This window comes from Haemaphysalis longicornis, unplaced genomic scaffold (assembly GCF_048455015.1).
Source record: "Haemaphysalis longicornis isolate Haplotype H1 unplaced genomic scaffold, Haemaphysalis longicornis Haplotype H1 scaffold_6, whole genome shotgun sequence".
Taxonomy (NCBI): domain Eukaryota; kingdom Metazoa; phylum Arthropoda; class Arachnida; order Ixodida; family Ixodidae; genus Haemaphysalis; species Haemaphysalis longicornis.
The window spans coordinates 187,334,019-187,354,160 of NW_027526407.1; the positions used below are offsets into that span (position 1 = coordinate 187,334,019).

The following is a 20,142-nucleotide window of genomic DNA, read 5'->3' on the forward strand; positions in this document are numbered from 1 at the left end:
TCTTGCCTTCGCATTACATGCCCTGTCCCCGTCCATTTCTTCTTCTTAATTTCTACTATTATGTCCTTAACACACGTTTGTTCCCTGATCCACTCCGCTCTCTTCTTGTCCCTTAATGTTACACATATCCTCTTCCGTTCCATTGTTTGCTGAGTCAAGCTCAAATAAAGTTGAACCCTCTTAGTGAGCCTCCAAGTTTCTGCCCCGTAGGTGAGTACCGGTACCATGCAGCTGTCATACACATTCTTCTTCAGGGACAATAAAAGGTTGCCATACATTATCAGAGAATCCCTGACGAGTGCACTCCACCCCATTCTTATCCTTCTTATAATCTCTGCATCATGGTTGGGTTCCGGGGTCACAGCTTGGCTTCAGTAGATATATTCGCTTACCACTTTCACTGCCTCGCCACCTATCTCAAACCGCTGTGCTGTCGCGAGGTTATTAATCATTACTTTAGTTTCCTGTATATTAATTTTCAGACCCACGGCTTTACTCTGTTTGTCCAGTGTGGTAAGCATGCTTTGCAATCCGTCCTCCGACTTACTTAGCAAGGCAACGTCATCAGCAAATCTGAGGATACGGAGCTCTTTTCTATTAACCCTTACTGCCACCTGTTCACAATCCAATGTTCTGAATACTTCTTGTAAACATGCTGTGAATAACATTGGAGAAACTGTGTCTCCTTGAGCCCTTTCTTATCGGTATTTTACATCTCTCCTTATGGAGCATGATGGTAGCTTTAGGGCCATTGTGAATATCTTGTGGTATTCTTACATAATGCCCGTCTGCACCCTGGTTCCGTAATACCTGAATTACTGCTAAGGTTTCGGCCGAGCCAAATGTTTTTATAATCTATGAAGCCTATGTATACGGGTTCAGTATACTCCCCGATCTTCTCTATGACCTCATTGATCGTGTGAATATCGTCCACTGTTGAATAGCCTTTACCGAACCCTGCTTCCTCTTTAGGTTGACTGAAATCTAAGGTGGCAGAAATTGTCTTAGCGATTACCTTGGTAAGTACCCTGCAGACGAGCTACAGTAAGCTGATCGACCTGTAATTTTTCAACTCCTTCATGTCACCTTTCTTATTGATTAGGAAGATGTTCGCGTTCTTCCAAAACTCTGGTACACTTCCGGACATTAGGCATTGCGTTTACAGGTTTCCCAGTTTTTCAAGAACAAGTTCTCCGCCGTGTTTCAAGAGGTCTGCTGTTACCTGATCCTCTCCAGGTACTTCGCCCCCTTTCATTTCTTTCAAAGTTTTGCTTAGTTCTTCTGTCGTTACTGGGGGATGTCTGTCTCCTCTGAACTACTTTCTCGCTCGGGATTATCCTGGATGTCCCGGCTACTGTACAGATATTTATAGAAACCCTCAGCTAGTAGGACTATTTTATCCCTTTTTGTGATGACATTGCCTTGCTTGTCTTTCGGTGAATACATTTGATTTTCCCCAACGCCTAGACGCCTCTTCACTGCTTTCAGGCTGTCTCCGTTCTTTACAGCCTATTCAATCCTCTCCATATTATCCTTATGCATGTCACCTGTCTTGTGCTTAATGATTAACTTTTAAAGCTCCACTAGTTCTATTCTCTCAGCAGGGTGGCGATTGTCATGACTTGCCGTTTCCTAATTAGATCTTTCGTGTCCTGGGAACGTTTACCAGTATCCTGTCTAACCACCGTGTCGCCGACATCTACTGCACACTCCGTGATAATGCGCGTAAGATTTTTGCTGGCTCCTGTGTCTTAAAATCTGTTTCCTCGGTAAGAGCTCAATGTCGTTTCTGCAGTGCGATCCTGAATTGTTCAACTTTACGTCTTACTGCTAGCTCATTATTCGGCTACTTTCGTACTAGCTTGCCATGGTCACTCCTCAAATCTAGCCTAATTCGAAATCTTAACATACGGTGGTCGCTCCACCTTACCCTTCCGAGAACTTCCACATCTGCACGATGCCAGGGTTATCGCATAATATGAAGTGTATTTCATTTCCATGCTCTCCATTCGGACTCCTCCACCTCCACTTCCGGCTCTCCCGTTTATAAAAGAAGGTATTCATGATGCCAAGATTATTCTGTTCTGCTAACTCGACTAGTAGGTCCCCCCAGTCATTTCTACAGCCCAGAACATAGCTCCCAACTGCCTGGTTTTTCTCCTGGTTCTTGCCTACTTTAGCATTCAAGTCTCTCATAACTACGGCATACTGTTTCTTACTTTAGCCAATGCCGATTCCACATCTTCATAGAAGCGTTAAACAGCTGGTCGTCGTAGCTAGATGTAGGCGCGTAGCCCTGTACCACCTAGAGATGTACCTCTTATTAGTCTAATTACAAGACCGGCTACCCTTTCGTTAATCCTATAGTACTCGTCTATGTTGCCAGCTATGCTTTAATGGACTAGAGATACCACTCCCACTTCTCTTCTCTCAACTAGGCCACGGTAACACAGCCCGCGCCCATTTCTCAGCATCGTAAAGGCTTCACCTGTCCTCCTAAATTCACTGAGCCCTATGACATCCCATTTAAGGCCCTCTAATTTCTTGAACAACACCTCTACACTCGCTTCGCTGGGTAACGTTCTCGTGTTAAACGTTGCCAGGTTCAGATTGCAATGGAAGCCTGTCCGGCTCTAGGGATTCTTAGCACCCTCTGCTGCGTCACTGGTCGGACCGCCGCCGTGGTCAATTGCTTCGCTGCCACTCGAGACTCAGGGCCGTGGGTTGATTGGCGTATTCATCGGAGGTTGTGGCCGTTAATACACCAGGGTGGCCAATCCTGCTCACGTGAGGGAGTGCGTTACCGGCAATGGTCGCCGGGAGGCCGCACATCAAGCCCCATTCTGCAATTCCATCAACACGCAGATTTTTCTTTTTAAATCCGGTGGGAATTGTTAGGAACCGGGATGCGAACCCCGGTCCTTCTGCACGCGAGGCGGATGCTCTACCTCTGCACTACCGCTGCAACCCTATCTTGTAAACGGCGCGCTATATCGGCAAACTGAGCGAAGCTTGTGTGACGGATGGCGACGGTCGGCATTCGTCCCTACAAACATACGCCGTGCCGGCGTATAGCTCTCGTAGACGCCTCCGAAGCCGCCGAAACCCCTGCGGCTTCCCCCAGAGCCGGAAACAATAACTAGGTTGCCGCATTTGATGGAACCCGCCAATAGCGGTGCCGTAGCCTTCATTGTCTGCTTCGGCGAAGGGCCGACGTCAGAAGCAAAAAAGCTACGCAAAAGCTCCGTTGAGGGATGGCAAGACTTGACATGTAAACAAGAAAACAAGAGGGCGCTTATCAGCGATAGCGCACTTGACATCGCCACATATTTAGGGCCCCTTTAAAATCCGGAATCAGACACTTATCATTTTAGTGCTTCGTCAGTGTTGGCAGTCTCGCTACCTGGAATGCTGCCCGTCCTAATGGTACTGCCTTCATTCGAAGGCGTTGCAACATTTTGGCAGTGTATAGAAATGGTGATTCAGCTTTGGTGCCGTTTTTGGAAGAGTATAAAATGTGTACCAGACAAACACTGCAGACTAATAGCAGCAGCGCACTAGTCCTTACCCGCTTGGTGGTTCTTGGAAAGTTAATATAGTCTTCCTGATTGTTGCTATCCGCATCACCTGAACCCCTTTTCAGACTTAGGCTGAACTTCAAGTATGTGGTGGTACTGAACAACATCGAAACTATAAAATCTTTTTTTCTAAAAGACGAGTTACTGAATCGGTCTGCGTGGTATGTTCTGGACTTTGAAAACTACCCGGGTAAGTGAGCAACTTTGAATCTCTCCAAAGTATAAACAACATAAGTACACTCTGCCACAAAAGCGGTAAAGTTCACTCAAATCTTTGGAAAAATTTGGTGCTATCACTGAAATTAACGCCATATTTGCCCTCGTCCATGCATACAATTGGGGAAAAAGCTAAATAAACGTCATCATAGCTGGAACCGATACGTTCACGCTTAGAGGCACAAACATTTACAGATTGAAGTAGCTTCTACTGAAGAATCTGATTTTCGCTGTATCCTTCTAGAAGAGTAACATTCCGTAAATTACCCACGTGTAAGTTTAATACCTTCACCGTGACTATCACCGCGTCAGATTCTTACAAGCCAAGCTGACGTTTTTAGCATCAATGTTATTGCTAAATTTTACTGACCTAGTAAAAATTTCGACAGGTTATATTGCAATGTGCTCGATGGCGGCAATAATACACTGGCTATACTTGAACGCACATTCCCTCAAGATGCGCTACTGGTCATTAAGATCTGCGTTTCGTATATTCGTATTTGAAAAATGATGTGGATAGAGTGGAGTGGAAAAGAATATAGGCTTTGATCACGGCAATTGAAGGGCGAGCGCATCAGCGAAGACGAAAGTTGCGAGGGGGTACAACGAAGTAACAAATAAGATGGGAGGGGAAGTAGGTAGGAAGGAGGAGAGGAAGAGAAAATAGAAGGAGGCGACAAAAATTAGGAAAAATTCCAAGCTCCTTCAAGAGCAGCTGAAACTAGTGAGCCACGATTACATGGCCATCTCAGAAGTAAGGCTATATTGCAGGGCAGGCCTGTTGTGCCGATCCAAAGACCACTATTGTGTAGCGGACCTGCTGCGGTGCACATCGTTTGCCTCGGTTCCCGTGAACGCCTTAATTCCGCCGCACCTCGCTTGTGAAGGGAATTGTTCGGGTCGTTGATCCCACAGTCCCCTGAAGAAGTACTAGAGGAGTTCAAATTGGTTGGTATGACGACAGTCTACCGCTGTAGCATAGTGAATAATGGAAAGCGGATGCCTACCGCGTTCATTATCATGACTTTTGCAGGACTAAAATGTCCTCTGAGGGGATGGCATGGCCGCTGGTGCATAGGGTAGACCCTTTGGAGCCTAGGCCACTGCTGTTCTGGAAGAGTTGGAGATTTGACCACACATTTCGAAGATGTAAGTCAAGTTTCAGGTGCAAAAAGTGTGCAGACAGTCATGATGCCCAAACCTGCCGATCAGACATCGAATTCAGCGGTCCCTGTAAGGGATCCCACGAAGCAACGTATTCGAACTGAACGGCCACGTCTCATGAATGTGCCTTATTAGAGATAACGGGAAAAAACCGCTGCTCTATAGGTTTGAGGCGTCGGGTCTGTTGAAAAGTCGTATCCAGGGTTATGCGCCGCAGTTCACAAAACCAGTGCCGCTGCTGCCGCCGCGTTGCCAGCTACTCTAACTCCAGTAATTGAAACGTTCGTCACGCAGGTAATGCAGCAAGTGGTCGCTCTGCTTATCAAGTCTCTTCTCACGCTGACTCATATCACAAGCCTTTTGGCGACAAAGTTAGGATCCTCACTTCCGGTTGTTCCTATTGACCACCAGGCCCAATGTTCTACCTCTGAACCTCAGCTTGTAACTCAGTCTGAAACACATGATGCCCAGGCCATTGCAGGTTGCTCCTCAAGGAATACAGCGGTATCAGATTCAGACTGGGATAGCGACGAGTCGGTCGCTCTGAAGGGAGTTCAGGTTGTTAGTAATGACAAGGTTGCAAAAGCTGCCCCGTCTGTCGACATCCACGGTTCCTCCGTCATAGAAGTGAATGACGCTTCTGCAACTACATTTCTCTCCACAAAACAGAAGAGGCGTATCTCCCCTCTAGATGAAGCTAAGGCTGTGCGCAAGCAACCAGCAAGCAGAAAGCCGCAACCAGCAAGCAAAAAGCCGTCCCCAACGACTGCAACTAATGTCACTCATATGCTGGGGGCCATTGTTGCATCCACAGTACACGAGCCAGTATAGCACCTCTGAAGTATGTTCAGTGACACGCCGCTTCATTATTTCTTCTTTTGTTAGTTTTGTCCATTAATCATTTTCCATTATTCTTCTTAAAGTGTCTCGTTGCAAATTACAATCCCGATGTTGTCATCCTTCAAGAATCATGGCTTACTACGCACAAATGTTTTTCTTTGGGAAATTATTGGGTCTTTATGTTAGTAGAGGGGTGGATTACTAACCTTAGTTTCTTCAAAACCTTATCATAGAGCATTTACCTCGTTGAGACTGATGTCACCCAGTGGCGAAGTTCCCGCGGTAGACTTGGTTCTCCCTGGGAGTCCTCTGATCTCCCTCGGCAATGTGTATTTTCCGGTAGCCTTCCGTAGAGTAGTTAAACTGGACAATTTTACAGCGAGTAAATCGAGAGTTATTGTTCCCGGTGACTTCAATGCTCACCACGTTTCTTGGGGCTTCAGAACAGATTCTCATGGTTTAGAGCTCTGGCACTAGCTGGGGGAGCATGGTCTTTGCTGTCATATTTCCCGGGCAATGGCATTTTTGCGTGCGGGATCTCGATCCGCCTTGGACCTGACCTTCTCCTCAGGCAATGTACAAGTCACGTCCTGGGGTACATTAATCTGCGGTTCAGCAGTGATCATTTTCCTATTGAGTTTACAGTCGCTATCCCCCTAATTAGAATTGAGGTCAGAAAGCAAAACAGTTTTTTATGCTCAACTTTATCAGGGGGCATTGCGGGATTGCTTTGCATCAATGCAGACCACTGATTCCATTTTAGATGCTTAGCGAACGATGGAGGCTTCGCGAGCAGCAGCAAAAAGCGCTGAGTTCACAGTCACAGTTCCGCGCAGACAAATGGTGGAACACTGATTGTAGCCGAGATAATGACTGTAGAAAAGCAGCTCTGAGGTCTCTCCTGCACAATCACTGTCCGGTAACTTGGATAAGCTATAAGTACAAGGCAGCAGCGTTCAAACGTATAGTAGCTAAAGCTAAAATGGATCACATAATAAAACTCAATGGCTTTCTTTAGAATTCTAAAAATAACGCAGCGCTTATAGGTTCATGGCGAGCAATAGGGTGGTTTCTCTCAAGCAGTTACAATCATCAGAGGTCTTGACTTCTGCTGAAGAGGCACGCATTCTTGAGCGATCTGCTAGTGGACTTGCTGTTCGGTTTTTTTTCTCGTTGTAGTAACTACCATCTGAGGAATCCTACAGAAACGGATGATTTTATGCCAGTCTCATCTTTTGATCTGACGGAGGCCTTGTTCATCACACAATCTGCGGCGCCGGGGCTTGACGGCGTGACTGTTGGTGCTGTTAAGTTTTCGACTGAGGAATTCGAACTGGTTCTATTGAATATAATATCATAATTTCATCCCTCAAGTTTTGTTGGACTCCACTCAAATGCAAAGTGTCCAAGATAATTTTGCTCCAAAAAAGCCAGGTCAGGGTTTCGATTTAGACAACTTAAGGCCCATTGCTCTCACCTCTGACATGATACAATTAATAGAGCGAATAGTATTTAAACGAATGGCTTCGGTCATGCAGGACAGGCAAGTTCTTAGTCTTGCACAGATTGGCTCTAGGCGGGGATGTTCTATTTGGAATGTTCATGTGGAGATAGAGGCGAGGATCCGCTTAGCACAAAAAAGAAAAATGGTGTCGGCATTAGTGACCATAGATGCAGCTAAAGCTTCAGACAGTGTCGAGCATAGTATCTTACTCAACAAACTAGCCTGCAGAAACCTGCCTCCATACCTGTTTGCTTGGATTAGGGAATTTTCGGCCGATCGGGAATTCTTTTGTACGAACGGAAGGCTATTTTTAGGAGGCTTTCCACAAACTAGAGGTGTGCCTGAACGCACTGTCTAGAGTGCCGTCCGACCGCCCTCTAGCTGTTCGTTGCAGGTATGGCTAGAGTGCCGTCCGACGACATTCGAATATTTAACACTAGGCTAGCAGAGCCCAAAGAGTCTGTAAAAAAAAAAAAAGTCGTTGTAGCGTAGGGGATTCGTCTTAGCTTATTGATCCCCGAGTCGGAGGTTCGACACCGGCTCTTGCCTCGGTTGTCTTTTTTTTTCATTATTTATTTTAAGTGTAATTTTTGTGCCTTAGGTTACTTTTGGTGTTTTAAATGATTTCTTTGTGTGCGTCGGTTAGCTTATATTTTGTTTAGGTTAGGTTGCCTAGCTTTATGTTAACTAGAGCGATGTACTGCCAAACGCGGCAATTTTGTCATAAAATGCCGGTGGACGTCGATATAGCGGAGTACTTATAAAACCGTCGGACGGCACTCTAGACACAGACGTGCCTGAAAGATCGGTTTTATCGCCTTGACTTTTCAACATCCTTATAAGTGACATTTGTCTTCTCCAAGATGTAACAACATGCGTTTATGCGGATGATATAGTGTTCTTTGCGGCCGCAGTCGACATTCATTTGCTATATGAACGTTTTAAGGCCTATTTATTTCTGTTGGAGACAAGGCTTGAGAGCATTCATTTAAGGTTAAATCTGTCGAACAGTGCTCTATTTGTCTTCCTGGTTGCAGAACTAGTTTCAATTTCTCTCGCTTACAAAAATCAAGTAATTCCGCAGGTGGATTCGATGAAGTATCTTGGTATTACACACACTTCTGCTCTTGATTGCCATACACATATTAACGCATCAGTCACGAAAGCGGAGAGAGCTTTTGGTCGCATGCAAAGGCTATGTGGGAAACCAACAGGAATGCTCCACGACACACTTGTGCTGTTGTACCGATCCTACGTCCGGCCAGTCATGGAGTTTGGCTGCGTCTTGTTTTGCAATTGCCCTATCTACAAACTGCGAACGTTATACCTTTTGGAGAGGAGCATTCTTCGATTTCGCCTTGGCCTCCCCCGGTTCGTCTCGAGCCGGGTTTTGTGCTTAGAGGCACGCGTTTCTGAACTCAGGGTCCGATTTTTCTTGCTGACGGTTCAAACTTACCTCCCCATGTACGGAGCCCCCTCTGTAGCTGCCACGCCAGTGTTTATTTGGGATACGAGTTTATTTTTCACATCCCTGTGGCCTAAACTTATTTCCCCGGAAGTGCTATTCGTGCAAACGTGCCAGGATTGCACTTCTGTTAAGCTATATGATGTTATTCCGGTATCCACTACTGAGCGAGAAAGTGAGTTCTTCTTTAAAAACCCCTTCCCCTCGGCTGCAAAACTTCTCCCACGCTCTCTATTAACCGATATTTTAAATGAATATTTATCCAAGTATCCTGCTTCTTCTGTTATTTATACTGATGCATCTAACATAGCGGAAAAGCTGGAATTGGCATCTTTTCACAATCTCTAGATTGAAGTGATTTGCTACAAATCCCGGACTACACACTCATTTTTATGGCAGAACTTTTAGCAATAGCTCTCACTTTGTGGAAAGTACCGCAGGATGTACCATAAATCGTAATATTACCCGATTAGATGTCAGTTATATCGGCATTACCTACCTCTTCCGACTCTCCATTGTACCGCACATTATTGTTTTCTGTTCCAAGGTACGTCAAGGAGGTACGTTTGTCTTGGGTTCCTGGCCATACGGACATCAGGGGCAACGAGCTAGCAGACCATATAGCTAATCTCGCGGTCACAGCTCTCGTTCAATTCAGAATACCTAATCTGGCTCTTTTTGCTTCTCCAAGATTAAGACGATATTGGCCTTTAGGCGCTACTCGTTCAGATTCACTCCTATCATTTGAAGAGTATCAAAATTTACAATTCGGGTGGAATGTTCCTTTTTGTGGTTCTCGCAATGCGAAGTTACCTTCACCGAGCTGCGCTGCAGGATTCCAAGGCTAAATTTCTATCTGTTCAGATCAGGGCTTTCACCTACAGAACTACGTGTGCGGTGCCAGGTCCCTCAAACATCGAACATTTTTTTCTCGCCTCTCGCCGTTTCTCGGCACATAGACAACTTCTTTTGAAGGACCCAATTGAGTGTTTGGGGTTGTCTTTAATATTTCCACGTATATTAGCTAATGGCACAACAAATTTGGAGTATGCAAAGAAGCATATAGATATTTGCATTCAACATTTTCGTTCTGTTACACGTCGTTTGAATTGCTAAAGGGTGCAAATTAATGATAATTCGGGTGTTATTCATAACGAAGTTTCCGTTTACGGCATCTGCCTTTCCGCAAATAAATTAGTATTTTGAGGTCCTCACGTATTTCAACAACCAAGTTAGCATTGGCCAAACCCCCATTGTGGTACATGCCAAAAACTGAGGGCATCATCATCATCATCGATATGAGGGAACCCCTCCTTTTATCCTCCTTTTTCTTTCTTTTCTCCTCAGCTGGAAGGAGATGAGAGGCTGGAAATGTGGCAGAAAGGATTAATCTAAAGTAGTGGAGAAGATGGGGCGAGGGAGAAATTATGAGTGAGAGTTTTGGGAGAAAGAGGTACTCGCTGCTCGCTGCGCGCAGTAGTCGCTGCTAACAGCGAGATCGAAGGGCGTGGCAGGGAACTTCGGATTGAAGTGGTAAACGTAAACAGGGTAGTGGGCAGCATTAGACACAGGCAACCTGTTCAGTGGGCAGGATTCGCATCAGCCTCAGGCTAGGAAACAAGGAAGAGTGGCCCTTAGGTGGGAGGGCGGCAGCTTTCTGGGGAGACTCCGCAAAGCTAAGGAAGGCGACCTACGCGACAAATGGGAAGCGAGGGACTTAGGCACACTCAACGATGGGAGACAGACAGGGAAAAAGCTTACCGGGGAACCTATAGACATAGCTGAGAATACGGACAAAGGCGATTCAAGTGGAAACAATAGAGGGAACAATTTACTAAAACACAGAAATAAACCACGTAAGTGAAAAGCTAAACGAGAAAAAGAAATGCAATGAATATTTAATGAGTTACATAAATATGCAGAGCGAAGGAAACCTGGTCAGTGGGCAGAAATCAAAAACCAACTTGAACGGGAAGAAATGAAAGTGTGCGCCTTAGCCGAGACACGCCTCCGAGACAAAGAAGCCCCACCTGTTATAGACAGTTATGCCTGGGAAGGATGAAACAAGACCACAGGAATAAAGAGATGGGGAGGGGGCGTTGGCATGATCAATAAATAAAGGGCCGACTGGCAGAGAGTGCACGAAAGCTGTAAAGAGCACCTTTGGGTTAAAGGCACCATTGCGGGTAAAAACACCTGGTTAGGGGTTTTGTATCTGTGCACCGCAAGTAGAGCTAGGGAGAAAAATGAGGAAATGGTAAACTGTTTGAGAAGCGATATAAACGAGTTCAAAGATTCAGGTGAATTAAGTTTAGTTGGAGATATGAATGCCCACAGAGAAGATTTCGGTTCTGTATTATGGTTCTGTATTAATAAACCCATATCAGGAAAACCGGCTAGTAGTAGTAAACAAAGAAAACAAGTGTGGCGGACAAATAACGGGCGAAAGCGGTAACAGACAGTCCAGCATTGACTACGGTCAAGTCTCTGAAACAGTGTACGAACGGTTGCGGGAAATGAGAATAAATGAAACTGGAAAAGGCAGCTTAGGAAGCGACCACAAGCGGCTTACCTTGCACTTTGAAGGCACAACCCTCACAAATCTAGAAATCGGTACAGCCGGGGAACTAATTTGAACAATAAACAGTTACATATGATCATTTAAACAGTAAAGATCAACAGTTAAAAATCATTACGTTCCCAGACAGTAATTGGGATTATGACGTAAATATCTGGTTAATAAAGCGGAAGATAGATGAAGCTGAGCAACAAAACCGGCGGAAAGGGAAGAGAAAGCAAAGAAGCTGCTGGAATAAGGAAATAAAAAAGGCTATTGACGAGCGAAAAATGGTGTCGAGAGAGCATATAGAGGCAAAGAAACTGGTATGGAACCTGAGGTAGTAAAGGGAAAACAGTATAGCTACCGAGAGAAAAAACTAGAAGTGCAGAAAAAGGTGCAAGCGAAGAGAAAACAAAACAGCGAACTATGGGTGGCCCAAATACGAAGGCAGGACAAAAGCGCATTCAAGAACCTTTGGAACTATGTAAAATCACTGAGCCTAAGGAAAGATATCCATCAAAAATTATTGATTGATGAAGATGAGAAACATTTAGAATGACTGCACTCGTTGGCGCACATTCATCGAGTGATTAGTAAGAAGTTTAGAGCAATAGAGACAGGGAAGCCTGCTCGGATGACATCAGCGCCACAGAAGACTGCGCAAAGAGAAATAAGTGTCAGCAACCTTCATTGGAAAAAATCGGAACAAAAGGTTACTCCCAAGCAGCTGTGGGCCCACACGGAATACCAATGCAGCTGATAAACCTGCTTGGATTTAAAAGTAAGGCACCGTTTAAGAGGGCAATTGGTAAGGTGATATATACAAAACAAATACCGGAGGATTGGCTAAAGAGTGGGAGAAATTTATTATATAAAGGCAGAGGTAACAAAGCCCGTATTTATTTATACAGAACACTCACAGTAACGTCAGTGGTGTATAGGTTCGTATTGCAGGCGATATAATCTGAAATTCAAGCATGGATGGAAGACAATGAAATACTTGGGGAACTGCCGAATAGATTTAAACAAGACAGATGCTCGGATGATAATTTATTCGTGAAAACACAGTACATTGAAATTGCGAAAGCTCAGACTAGAGCATTATGGATTACGTTCTTGGATATTAAACGTGCATATGACAACTTAAACGGAGAACTGCTGTGGATTGGCTGAGACTAAAGGGCTTACATTAGGACTTATATAGTTTCTTATAGCAATCTATAAAGACAATAGAGTGCACCTGACATCGCAAGGGCAGAAATGCGCCCAGCGGGTCAACAGCCATCGAGGACTGAAACAGAGATGCCCTTTGAGCCCAATACTGTTTATGCATTACATGGTGGGCTTAAAAAAGAAACTGGAAGAAAGTCATTGACTTTCTTCCAGTTTTCTTCCAGAGTATTCTGGGAATCTTTTACGCAGAGTACATGGACATTGTTCTAATACCTGATAATCAGAGCGATATGCCACGGCTCATAAATATTAGTGGCCAGGAAGCCACAGACCTCGGGTATTAAGTTTTAGCTTTGAAAAATTGGGAACAGTGTTTTAGATGCGAAGCATCTCATGCTCGGGGCTGTGTCCCTCCCTCCCTCGTTGTCGTTGCCCGCCGTCCGCAATGTACTGTACATGCGCGTCTCTTCAGCCCCGTCAGCGTTTGGGATGACGTCAGCGCAGTCCACTATAAAAAGAAATAGTTAGGTGGTGCCCGGTTTCAATCCCACGACTCTCTGGCCGCAACGGGATGTACGTGGCGCTATTCCCATTGCGCTAGAAACCGAGACGGGAGCATGTGCTACGAACGCGCCTTATGACCTTCACGCATTCTAACTAAGTCAAGAAGCTACTGATACAACGAAGGCATTCGAAGCTGAACGTCAACGGAAACGACGAACTGAAAACTAATGGGAACTTCAGTCGACCCCATGGCTGCTTCGCATACTACTCAGGGTTCTCCTACGAGAAGAGGGTGTATTTTTTTTCAACTGCACCAGCACTGGCTCAGTGTGAATTCTGCATGGCGAATTACCCAGAGTCAAAAAATACAAATATTTGGGGGTTCGCGTAAATGAAGCGGACAACTACTTAAGAACTCGCGAGGAGCAACTTAATAATAAAGGAAAGCGCAATGCAGCTATAACGAAGCATAGAGCTCAGTGGGGGTATGACAAATTTGAAGTAGTGAGAGGAATGGTTCCCGGAAAGGAGTAAAGGTTCCGAGCCTGACATTTGCGAATGCAGTACTCTGCCTAAAATAAGACCCTGTTTCATGCCTTGAAGTGAACCAGAGAACGGTAGGCCGTTTGGCCTTAGCAGCACATGATAAAACAACTAACGAAGCTGTGCAAAGAGATATGGGCCGGGCGTCGTTTGAAGTTTCAGAAGCTCACAGTAAAGTATGTTATGAAAGGAGGCTGAGAGCACTGGATCAACGTAGGTGCACAGCTAAAGTTTTTGGGCACCTATGCATGAAAAGCGTGGACAAGCAGTGGTTAATGAAAACTCGAAGGCTAACGATGAAGTACGGCAAGAACAGGGGAGAATCAAAGAGAGCCAAGGTAACAAAAAAAGAAGCAAGGTAGATAGAAACGAATAAATGGAGAGCAAAAAGGGATGCTAAAACGTCGTTAGAGGTGTACAGAGCAGAGAAATTCTACATCAGAAAGGAAATTTTCAACAATTAATTCAATGGCAGCACTGCGCTTTTTGGGGGTCGAGCCCGTTGTTCAGAAATAAGAGCTTTGTGGGGATGAATACAGAAAATGATGGGGTATGCGTGGTCTGCGAAAACGAAACAAAAACTATGCGGCAAATAGTTTTAGAATGTGAGTTTATGCATCCAAATCTTCAAGAGGGAAATATCCGGCTTGCAGAAGCCCTAGGATTTCAGGGTAGAACAGAGGAACCTAAATTCAAGGTTGCCGAGGTGTGTAAAATAAGATTAGAATGCTGGTGCACGAAAACCAGAGATGGGCATAATGCGGAGGGTAGCTACCCCCTGCAATAAAAAGAAAATAAATTGCGCCTGCCCTCAGAGCAGCGCTAGTATACAAAACATACATATATTAGTCTTTAACTTGGTAAGATGATACGTCAATACCAAGTTTCAGAGGGTATACCACCACAATCAATCAATCAAAGGTGGGAAGCCGAGGGATGGGAGAGAAAGATGGGACGACAATAGGGCGACTGGCCATGGAGGGGAGCGAGGAGTGAGTAGTGATTCGGAGGCAAATCGGAGACGTGGAAACGAGAGCAGGATGAGAAAGGGATGATTAAGTGGGCGTGGTAAAGGGAGCGCAGGATAGGGGCAGATCGTAGCTGAATGGAAGAAGGGCTAGGCGAGAAGAGCTTGAGATGGGAGAGGGAGGTGTTGCGTGGCAGGCACTAGAGGTTTGACTTCGCCTTTAACGTCATGGTCTGCAACGCAAGCACATACGCGGCCATTTTTTATACAAATTTCTGTTCTTTGTTGTCTCAGTGTGCCTGCAAAAGCGCTTGTTTTTTGACAGTAATAGCAAAAGGGTCTGAACCGACTGGGGAAATAACTCAACTCAATTTGGTGCTTTTAGGACTCGTATCTCTCAACGATGAGGCATGGGCTGAAAACAAGAAATTTTGCATGAGCACGCTTAAGAACATTGGATTCGCCACAGCGTCTGGAGAAGAACGCATGACGGTGAGTGCAAGAATCAACGGGCACAGAATTACCAACAAACAGAACCTTAAACCATCTTCCCCATATGCAAAGGGAAAAAATCCAATACCATGGTATATGCGACGGTTTAAATCTGTACCGATTTGGTTCGATAAACTTTGAATTCTCTCCAGAGCACTGAATGAACTAGCCACTGCCAATAAGTCCACTTGCGAGAACATTCGTGATTTGGGAGGTATGTTGGCCCTTCATCGTCCATACTTATAATTGTATCATTTCAATGTTCCTTGTCTTCTTGGGCTGAGATGACACCGCTACCGAAAAGAAAACTTCAGAGAATGTACACAGGGTTATGCCAAGAAATGCAGTCTCTAATTCGAAATGGGAGGAAGGCGAGGCGTGATGCAAGCGTGGGAGACAATTCTAGGCCAGATAGAGTGATGGAGTTTGCGAGAATTGGAAATTTCAACAGACCCAAGAATGGTGCATACACTGAAAACGATTCAATAGAGGGCGATTGGCCTGTAATATCAGCTTCAGGGAGCATCGCAGAATGTAAGGCTGGGTACAAAGCACTGTGTGGCACCCAGTCGAGAAGAGCGCCAAACCTGTACACCTGCGTGCATAGGGGCTAGGAGTGCGACAAGAAGTACTGCGAGTAGTTGGACGAAGGACCTGCAATGGCGTCGTTATTCGTATACAAATCCTGATGAAAATTTCTTCAATGAAGGCTATCACCGCGCTTCTTGCAGTGAAGTTATACTTGCTCCGTAGGGTTATTTCTGCACGTTCAAATTCAAGCACTCGTTTTAGCTGAAGGTAGTGTCATTGATAAGCATCGATTTTTGCGCGCTCACTGATCTCTACATGCGCCTGATTCCTGCGGAGTTATTGCTGTCAAGGTAAAATAAAAATCCCCGCTGCCTGTATGTTAGCCAGAGAAGACAGGTCTACAATGACAAAGCCAAAGCGACAAGCATTTTACTCTGTGCAAGACACGCTGAACGCTCACGGTACACAGCACTTCATGCCGCGAAACACGCAACACATAGAGCACGCTATTCTGCACACGTACGTCGTCAAAGAATGCCCGTTACGTATGCAGGAACAGTTCCGCGATGACGGTTAGCTCTAGCACGGGAAAGGGCGGTACTTTTCGGTCGGCTGTCGGCACTGGAGTCGTTTTGGTGGCCGAAGACACTGGTTCCTTCCGTCCTCAGACCGAGGGTGATCCGGCTCGCGATGGCGGGCGCAACAGCAGTGGTTGGTGGTGCGCATCCCGGACCTCCGTGGTTGCACGTGACCTAGGACTCACAGGGGTTCAAACTCGCCCGCCCCGCAAAGCCCCTTCTCGAGACTCACGCTAGGTCGTCCACTCGAACAAGCCACCCATTGTTTTCGCAGCTATGGAAAGTCGACAACCATCTCTGGCAGCTGCTTGCCGAGTGCTTCTAGAGTAGGTGAAAGCCGCCGCGGTGGCTCAGTGGCTAAGGTGTTGTGCTGCTGAGCACGAGGACGTGGGCTTGATTCCCGGCCGCGGCGGCCGCTTTTCTGATGGAGGCGAAAAGCAAAAGCGGCCCTGTGTACGACATTTGGGTGCACGTTAAATAACCCCATGTGGTCAAATTTAATCCGGAGCCCTCCACTACGGCGCGCCTCATCGCCTGTATTGCATCGGCGCGTTAAATCAAATCAAGTCAACCAGAATAGGCGGACAGCGCTAATCACCCACGCCTATCTCTCCTTCCTTCGCCTTCTCCGCCACGGCCGCTCAATGCTACCTGCTCCAATATGACAATGACTTTTTTATTAAGCGGGCTCAAGCAGAGAGACCCTTTCCGTACCAACAAGGTACAACAGGTTAATGATAATGACTAGCTGCAGATGATAAACGCGCGTCAAAAGCAGTTCGTGATACTGGAAGCCTATACGCCCATAACAATGGCCTCCTATGTTCCGCTGTGACTCAGCTTTATGCGCAAAAAAGGTAGAATGTTCAAACCAGCTTGTATGCAGAAGAGAATTCAGAGATTCAGACTTCTAACGTTTATACGTTCCCTTTCTTGACAGAAAGACCTGAAAGCTGAATAAATGTGAAGGTTCGCATTTTTATGGGCGTCGCCCATTAGGGGCTCGGGCAGTCGTCGTCGTATGTGGTCGTATTCGCGTGTGGTGACGGTACTAAAACAAAGGCACACTCGTTTTCCAATCCCTCGCGCTAGTACGTAACGCGTACTAAAAGAACACACCAGGAAATTCGTTTTTCAGTGCTCTGCGCTAGAACGTTATATTTTCGTGGGCAAAAACACGTTACTAAAACAACACGCCGATACACTCGTCTTTCGGTCGCGCTGGCTTCCTTGCTTCCTTTTCGCTCCGTACTCGCTTTAATTTTACAATTTGTGGTTCTCCGGTTCGAATTTCACATCTTCTCCGTCTTCGTAATTTGGATGTCGCGTATAACAGGGCATGCAAGTGGGCAAGAGAGAGACATACAATCTTTGTATACTTCGCCGCTCCCCACGTTTCACGTTAGCGAAGATGGTCCGGTACTTGACGGTTACCTAGATGAATTATTCAATGAAGCTAATATCACAATGGCGACATCCTTGTGTCAATGCCAGCACGCCAACTTACGAAGCACTGCATTCTCTCTTCAACCGTGTGTTCCAGACCTTTTTAGTTCCGAGAACGCTGCCGTGTTCGATAAATACTTTCCCGGAGATATGAAGCCGTTCGAATGTTCCCCAGATACTTACTTGACCACTGATTGCCGTCGCTTTTGGACAATAACAGCCAACTCTGGTTTTCCGTTTTTTGACATCGTGCAAATTTGAGGTTCATCAAGCCGCCAAGGTTTTACGTTTAGCGTGTTCGTCTCACTCTCACTCTAACTGGGCAATACTCAGTGCTGGTGTTTGATTGCGTTTGTCCTCTTTTTATGCCGCAATGACAAATCCAACCCCATGAACATATTCTTCTCAACGAACAACCCTTAAAACCGGATAAGTTAGCCGAAATTAATTTTCTGGGTTACCTGCTTTAAAATTTGAGTGTTAAGGGGATATCTAGATAGTCGCAAAACATTTGATACTTTCTTTCTGTTGCGAGAAAGGTTTCAACCGGTAAGTGCTGGTCCGAACGAGAGAGTCAGGTATAGATGACCTATTTGCTGATCGAAAGCAGCAGTGTGACTTTGTGCATCAAAAAACATCGCGTACAACAAAGATAAATAAACCCCTGTGTACAAGCATTGACATTACTACTGAAAATATAAAACTTCTTAAAACTTCCCAGCTGGGCAGTGCATAGAATTCAGATATATTTACCTTCTTTCTTATTTTTCTTCGTATACATGAAACAAAAATACGATAGAGTTATTTAATAGTTGAGAGAGTGCATGTCTAGTATTTATGCCAATTTTAAACATCAATTACCTTTACCCTACACACGACTCTTAAAACAAGGTGTTTTTCACTCAGTCAATTACAAGCATATAATACCTTTTAGTAAAGAAGCTAACATTTACAATAATTATATAATATAGTATTCATATAGTATAGTGTATACGGATATATTTTACAAATTATTGCTTATATTTTATAATAGAAGCTTAGCTTTTATAACTGAAGTCCCCTACAATTGTTTCTATTCCGATCAGGTGGAAATCAGCCGATTCACGGACCGCATTGGAGCTACAAGCGGACAACCAGAACACCTGCAGGATCTGATGATTGCTTGCATCACGAATATCGTCGCAGACTTCTTGCTCCGGCGGCGGCTTCGCAACATGGATGCCTTCAGACGACAACTGCACCATATCAACAAGAAGCTTTCCATGAGTTTAAGGAGTGGTGAATCATTTGATGTGAGGCCCAACACAGTGCGAAAACTTGTCCGCCGTTTGCCTTTCTGCGGACACTCCAAAACAGCGGCTGCTCTGGATGAGATGCAGGACCTAATTCTGTAAGAAAACTCTGGTGATTGTTATCCCACTCTTCTTTTTTCCTTTGGCTAAGCTTTAGAAATAAGGCTGAAATTTGCCGAGTTAGTGTTGGTTTGAGTACGTATTACCTGCGAAAAGAACACACAGACGAACAGAGTAGCCCATAGGACGAAGTTGATGTCCAACGTTCGTATTGTGAGTTTCTTTCTCCGTGTTGCGCTGCTAATATTTTTGCGATAGAATGCCCATTGGCATAAAATAACCTATTTCCAAGCAGAGGTGGGAACCCGTCTCTCCAAGGAAAGCACAATAAGGGAGCGGTGGTGGGGTTCCCACAGCCACCGCTGGAGCTCGGGGGGTCTTCCAGGGGCCGAATTCTCTAAAAAATGGGCGTCGCTTTGAAGCGACGGGGTAGCGCCATGCAAATGCATGGGTTCTGGGGTTGGGGCCGTCGCTTTGGGCTGTTCCGGGAGGGCACTCAGCCGCAGAAAGGCAGTGTGGCATTGGGCGCGAAGTGACGCTCACTGCCCCCCGTCGTTTTGCATGTAGCTTCGCGCCTTGCCACGCTGCCTTTCTGCGGCTGAGTGCCCTCCCGGAACAGCCCAAAGCGATGGCCCCAACCCCAGAACCCATGCATTTGCATGGCGCTACCCCGTCGCTTCAAAGCGACGCCCCGTCGTTTTAGAGAATTCGGCCCCACGATGTAGGCCTGTGCCCCTTAGGTGTCGCTTTCTGGCTGAGTTCAGTGAAGGGCACACCCGTATCAGATGGTCCGCATCAGCTTCTTCGGCAGGATCTGTGCAGAAGGGGCAGGTGTCATCTAACAGGGCATAGTAGCGTCGTGGCCATGACCGGGTCACAGCACGCGAAGTCTGTGAAGCAACACCTCTTCCCAGCGAGCAAGTCTACTGGGGAGGTTCGTTCCACTCGGTGGGATGAGGGCACGTGTGGTGCGACGCAGATTGTCCATCGGTTGGAGGAAGTTTTCTAATACCACTGGTTGTTAACATTGGCAGTGGCCGAAGATTATACGTAGGCTGATGAGCCCTATCCGCTGCAGTGTGAGTGGGGAGCGTATTCTGCCGAACCCACAACAGCCGGAGAGGGCAGGGGTACGTGTGTAGTAGTGTGTGGATGTCCCTTGATATAGTACAATTGTTGGATACTCGGCCTAAATCTCGTATTGCCGCTGTAGAGTCTCTATAAAGATG

The 20,142-nt window shown here is 45.8% G+C and overlaps 1 long non-coding RNA gene across 1 annotated transcript; it reads left to right on the forward strand.

Annotated features, from left to right (window-relative positions):
* The first annotated feature begins 3,673 nt into the window (after positions 1–3,673).
* Positions 3,674–18,937, forward strand: LOC144142111 (uncharacterized). The gene is made up of 3 exons (XR_013316842.1): positions 3,674–3,768; positions 14,900–15,006; positions 18,647–18,937. It is a non-coding gene; the product is annotated as an uncharacterized LOC144142111 (long non-coding RNA).
* The last annotated feature ends 1,205 nt before the right edge of the window (positions 18,938–20,142 follow it).